A 6,406-nucleotide genomic window follows, 5' to 3' on the forward strand; every position below is an offset into this window, starting at 1 on the left:
GATCACATTAAGCTAAATAAGATCAAATCTGCTGACTTGCTTTGTAAAATGAGACGTTTTTCTGTTTATCTTCTGTTAATAAATCATAACAAACAGGTTTTCTGACAATATTTAAAACATTAGATAGATTATATGAACTGTAAAATATTAATAATAATTGGATTAATATTATTATTAATAGTTTTAATGATTTCTACATCGTCAGTCCTTTTTTTTCTTCTCTGTTGTCAACATGTACAGCAATGGGAAATCCAGACTCTTGCCATTTAGAGTTAGCCTTTAGCTTCTCCAGACGATCACACGGTCACATGGTCTTTGTGCACTCCAGATGTTTTATAGGACCTCCTTGGTAACAACACACATGATATCCTGGATTTGGTTTTAACTAGTATACTTGCTGATGGACATACAAAGTCCTTTTAATYAGTGCACCTCCTCAGAGTCTATATTGCTACCATCTTGTTCACCTTTATGCCCTGGTCAAGTTGGTAAATCAATGACCCAAAGGTTCACATCTTTGATCCAGAGGTGGCTGACCAAGGACCAAACATACACTCAACAGTAACACTGGATCCTGAGCACATACATAAACCTGCTCATTGTGCAATAAAGATGATTTAGCACCGTAACGCTACCTGCATGCCACCAGTCTCAGGTTTGTGTGCCTTTTGATTAATCATGGGCCAAGGGGATTTATTGTATGGGGGATATTTGCCTCAGCGATTTAATAATGTTAGGGGAGGAACATAATTAATCAGAGAAGGTCCACACATGTCCCCCTTCTAAAAAAACTTGTAGAATTAATGACTATGAATATGTATATTTGTTTGTAAGCTGTGCACAGTGACAACTTAGTTGCAATATTATATTCGAAGCTCAGCAACAGCCCTGTGCTCTACACCCGTTTTTACTGTGTCGAAATCATGGGTGGCCAGAAATTCTTGCACAAACATGGGTTGGTGGAACTGGTTATTATTGTTTTGGCTTGCCATGTGCAAATCCATCAGATACACAAGGTTATAACTAGACAAAACACACAGATATTCACATATCACCACATATCTTTTCTTCCTCTGTGCAGCAAATTTGCTCTCATGCGCATGTAGGTATTGGAAACTCGCTCCTACTCTCATCATGTACGAACAGTCTGGCACTATAGAAAAATAATGATGTGCCGTCCTGTTGGCTCATTTATCAGCATGTTTTACAACAGGCGCCGGGTGGAAGTAATTAAACTCTGCCATCATTACAATGAGCCAGGCCCCCCTCTTAATAGACACCCAATGAGACACTGGAGGCTTGCCTGGTAATTGTAGCTCCAACTATTTCTATCTCTCACTTTCGTTGTCTGTGTGCATGTGTGTGTGTGTGTGTGTGTGTGTGTGTGTGTGTGTGTGTGTGGCCTGCCTGCGTGTGTGTGTCTGCAATCCTCTTGTTTCACATGTGGTTTTAATTAGTGAAGAAAAAGAGCTGATAAGCAATTGAGAAAAAGAGAAAATGTGAGTGAATTACACGAAGAAGGTGAGGGCCTTTGATACATGTGTTTGACACTTTTAACAAAGGATTAGCAAAATTAATCTATTCAGTAAGAAGAAAAGTGAAGCAGACGCTGACATAAAAACCATATCAGGGACTCAGAAGTCAGGATCTGACACATGGCTGGACTAGTGCATCACGATCAGATTCATTTCAGCACTGTACATTTTAAATTCTTACAATTTTACAGTTTGCTACTGTATTGTTATGGTTGTTGCTATATTATCACCTTACATGTGAAGACATCACTATAATCAGCCTCTCCACACCATCTGAGCAGACCTTTTGCAATGCATCATGGTCAATGACAATATGATTATTGAAAGATCACCAATCAACATATTTAGATCAACCAGCAAATTATTGGTCTAGATCAGAGGTTCTTAAACTGGGGTCCGTGAGAGGTATCTTGGGGGTCCTCAAAAAATGTCACTAAATTTGTTAATTTGGTTTTTATTTTTAAAAATGCATGGAGAACAATGAACTAATAAAACCAACATAATAAACAAAATAAATATACATATTCCCATGACATTTAGGGGTTGAAATGACAATAAATCATCTTTTAAAACAGCATGGGGTTTATGAGGGGGTCCCTGGAAATTTTTTTTATTTTTTGCTCTTGTAAGGGATCCCCAGACCTGAAAGGTTTGAGAACCCCTGCTCTAGACCAGAAATTTAACGTCTAAATAACCAAATGTACATATATTTCAAATGTTTTGTGCATATTTGTATTATAATATATCAGAATATTCATAAGTATAATTGTCATGTGGTGTGGTAAATATTACTAGGATGATTATGAAGCTTTTTTTTTTTCTTTTGATAGTTCTAAAAGTTTCAGTCACAAACAAGAGTACTGCTACTGGGACAAAGTCTGAAACTTTTCAAGCTCAAATGAACGGATTAGACAAAAAACAACAACAAAAGAAAAAAGGAAGAGTGCATAAGCCTTCTCATTCAATAAACAGATAAATCCCTTCCACAGATAGCCCAGCACTTTTATGATTTCTGAAATAATTTAATAAAAGCACAAAATCTTCCTCTCTGGGGACCGCGCAATCATAGAGCAATATAGAATGCATAAACTCAGTACAATGTGAACTCTCTTCTGCATGTTCTTTTACAAAAGTGTCCTTGGATATCATTAGGAAACTGGGCTCCAATGATCACTCTTTTTAAATTAATCTTTACTTTAATAATAAAGGAAATTCTGCAAATAAAATCAATTTAAATGTGGTCTGTTTCCAGGACCAAATCAAATGACTGTGGCGCATTGACTCGCTTGGTCTCAGATATTTTAAGCTCATCTCTTTTACTGAAACGATGATGGGCAATTTTCTCAAGGATAGACCAGCTATTAGGAAGCCTGATCGGAGATTTATATTAGATTACCTGCCAGCTCACTAAACGCAGAGGTTCCTTTACCATACCTGCACCATTTAGTATCACTTACAGCTCTAATGGCACAATTACCCTTCACCAGTAGCATAAATAGTGCTCTAAAGGAACCTTTTGACGTAAGGCTGATGTTCCAACGCTCGTACATTCTCCATTCAAACCCCCATTTAGCTCTAACTCCAATGTCTGCACTCAGCCCCTCAAAAGCCTCTGATCACTGGATATCGATTAGGCCCATAACCCCAAATGGTAACCCCATCCCTTGACACCAACCTCGTATTTTTACTACGCTCTCACCCTTATCCCTTGCTAATCAAATAGGACCTGTCTGGGCCCTCAGCACTGTACCAATTAGCTGGTGGAACAGGTCTAGGTCTGATGATAGAGGTACCAGCATAGGTGGCAGCAAACACGGCAGTATCCAGGAAGGCTGTAAACATCCATTAGCGGTTAACCGTCCCTACACATTTTTCCCTCCTAAAGCTCTCTCATTAGTGCAGTGAGGCCTGACAGGTAAACAGCACTAATGGGAATGGTCTATCAATAAACCTCCTGTGTGTTAACAGGAATTGCTAGCAAGGACCGAGCGTACAAACCAACTGTGATAAAGAGGAGGAAGGGCAAATTTTCTTATGAAATAGTCATAAAACATCAGGAGGAGATTATTAGTGATAGTGTTTCTGGACATTGGAGACTAGGTTGGTTGTGTATTTTTGAAGACAAGAAAATTAGAAGCATTACTGTCAAGAAAAGATTCAAAAGCATAAGATCTTTTGAAAGACCCTTTGAAGTGACAATCTTGGTGTAGCTGCAGAATGCAAGGAAGGATACTCCAAGGAATGACCTTTGGTGCTTCCAAGGCTACGTTTGTGTGTGAGTGTTGTGAACTGTTGAGTATGCATCATCCATTTGTGTTGATGTTTACAGTAACTGTGTCTCCACTCACAAGGGAAAAAGTGAGGAAAAAACTGGAAGGGAGCGACTGAGATGGACTAAGGAAGGAGGAAGAAAAAAGTGAGAGTAGGAAGAAGGGCTGTGGGGGGGCTAGGGATAGATGAGAGAGGGATGTTATTTATGTTTAGAGCAGGTTCAATCCAAGTTCACCTTACCAGGAGACGTCCCCAAGCAGTGGCAACCGCATAGACGCTGATGTGTGTGTATGAGCATATGTGTGTGTGTGTGTGTGTGTGTGTGTGTGTTGTGTGTGTGTGTGTGTGTGCATAAGCTCCGACTGGTTTATTTTTCTAAACATAAACATGAGTGCATATGTGCGTCTGAAGTGAGGGTCAACCGATGGGCAGTAAAGTCTCAGAGAGGACAAAGCACATTGGTAGGATGCACAACATGGTGCATTGTGTATGTGTGTGTGTGTGTGTGTCAGGGGCCCATTACAACAGCTGTGGGGCACTAAATCAGCTGTGATTCTGCAGTGGATAAAGCCAATGATACACGGATTATATCCACACTCAGTTTCTACTGCTCCTTTATCCACAGACAGATAAAGAGTTGGCACATGTAGAAGCATATGGCTCTGAAGTCAGGACTACATGCAGGCCATACTGCTGTGGAGCTGTTAGGGTTCATTTTTGGTAGAATATAAGCTTTAGAATGCATCTACAGATATATGTTCATCTTTGCRTCCTATGGTGTGTTAATCTAGGCACCACGTGTTTCTTGTTTAGATTCAAGTGTGTATTTCCACCACTGGCGTATAGATAGACAGATATGCAGACATTTGCAGCAAAAGTTAACTCCCATCATTAAGCAGGGCCCTGTTAGTGCCGTTGTCTGTAGCCTGGAGTTGTGTGGACTCTAATCCAACGGTAGTCTGCTCCAATAAACATCAGCTTATCCATGTTTTTGCGAGCTCACATTTGCTACTTCAGCTCCTGCCACAGAAACCCTCTGGCACACAATTTTTTAAACTTTTGCTAAGGATGAATAATACCACCGCAGTTACTGATAAAACTGTAGGATGACCAGAATATTCTAAAAAAAAAAAACACGAAATAAATTATTTTGGAATAGATCTTAGAAAAAAAACGAAATACTGTTTTTTTGTGCTATTATTACCTAGATCCAACCTTCTCCTCATCCCCAGGCTCCCACCCAGTCCTGCATTAGACCTCCCCTGTCTAATTACAAGGCCTGACCTCCCACAGGTCGCCTGAGCAAAGGCCCTCCAAAGATCAATATTCATTTTTTTAGATCTGTCATCCGCTTTTGACACTATCGACCATGTTGTGTGTATGCTCTTCCCTTATGATTTTAATTCATTGGTTTACCCTCTACTAACTCCTGTATCTGTGCTGCAGTTCAGATGTACTCAGTCGTATAACGAGTTAAATATTATCTTTTTTAAAAGCGTTTTTACAAATACTTCAAAAGTGTTGAGTAATGTTTCTGAGAAACTATCTCTTTCTCTTTTAGTCTTTTTAGTTCTCCCCACTCCGTTCCACCACCATCCCTCACCCTTTAAGGTGGTATCTCACAGGGCTGCAACTAGTGAGTGAATGGCATTCATGAAAGACTCCTGAATTTCTCATAAGGTTCTCAATTTCCTCTCATGTGTTGAAAGGCACACAGTTTGTTGCAAAAGTTTTGAAGATGTTTAAAAAAATGTATGTGACAGCTTTTCTCTTGAGATAGACTCAGAGTCATTGCGGGCATCTTCGACCTGTCTCGAACCCACTTGAATTGTGATTGTGATTTCCAATCTAGCTCAAGTTCACCACAGCTACACTTTGACACCTGCATGAGAAATCCTATGAGAGAAAACATTCTAAACAAAAGTCCAAGTCTAAAAAACACAATAGTAATAACTGATTAAAACTGAGACAAACATTAAACTAGAATTATACAACTTATGTATTGATTGTCTTAAATAGTTGAACACAGATACGTTAATAAGGAAAAATCTAATCCAATAAGATTACACTGCATGTATAAACTAAGCAAATTACTAATAAATACAAATTTKTGCATCAAATTTTTTAATGAGTATGTTGTCCTTCCTTGTAGCATTACACCAGGGATGTGCAAGTGGCGGCCCTCAGTGAGGAAGAGACATCCAGCCATGGYTAAGAATGGAGGAAAGAAAACTGGACAGGTACAATTGCATGTTTCAGGTGAAATGGGAGGTACTATTACACAGAATTTCTATATGTTTAGTCTGCTTAGACACACTGTCTGCCATGAAGGATTGCAATACAAATCACCACTACAGCATGTTGCACCAAGCTAAATATGAGAAGTTTACTGACGTCACACATACATAAACAAAAGTGACTTTTTACCAGAAACAAAACCATGCAGGAGTCTGCACTCAAGGCGTCCTATGCCGTCATACTTCAGCTCGCTAAAGTAAGTGTTTATTTTTTGTTTGCTTCAAATGTTTTGTATTCATATTTMTTAAACAAGAATACAACTGTTATACATGCATTTGAGTATGAAATATGTTCAGTTACTG

The 6,406-nt window shown here is 39.1% G+C and overlaps 1 long non-coding RNA gene across 1 annotated transcript in view; it reads left to right on the plus strand.

Annotated features, from left to right (window-relative positions):
• The window catches only part of LOC106523048 (uncharacterized), a 15,588-nt gene that overhangs the window by 5,958 nt on the left and 3,224 nt on the right, over nt 1-6,406 (plus strand). Inside the window, exons 2-3 of the long non-coding RNA XR_001310851.1 lie at nt 5,959-6,046; nt 6,237-6,300. This is a non-coding gene — a long non-coding RNA (uncharacterized LOC106523048). The remainder of the gene's footprint in view (nt 1-5,958; nt 6,047-6,236; nt 6,301-6,406) is intronic.

This window comes from Austrofundulus limnaeus, unplaced genomic scaffold (genome assembly GCF_001266775.1).
Source record: "Austrofundulus limnaeus strain Quisiro unplaced genomic scaffold, Austrofundulus_limnaeus-1.0 Scaffold143, whole genome shotgun sequence".
NCBI lineage: Eukaryota > Metazoa > Chordata > Actinopteri > Cyprinodontiformes > Rivulidae > Austrofundulus > Austrofundulus limnaeus.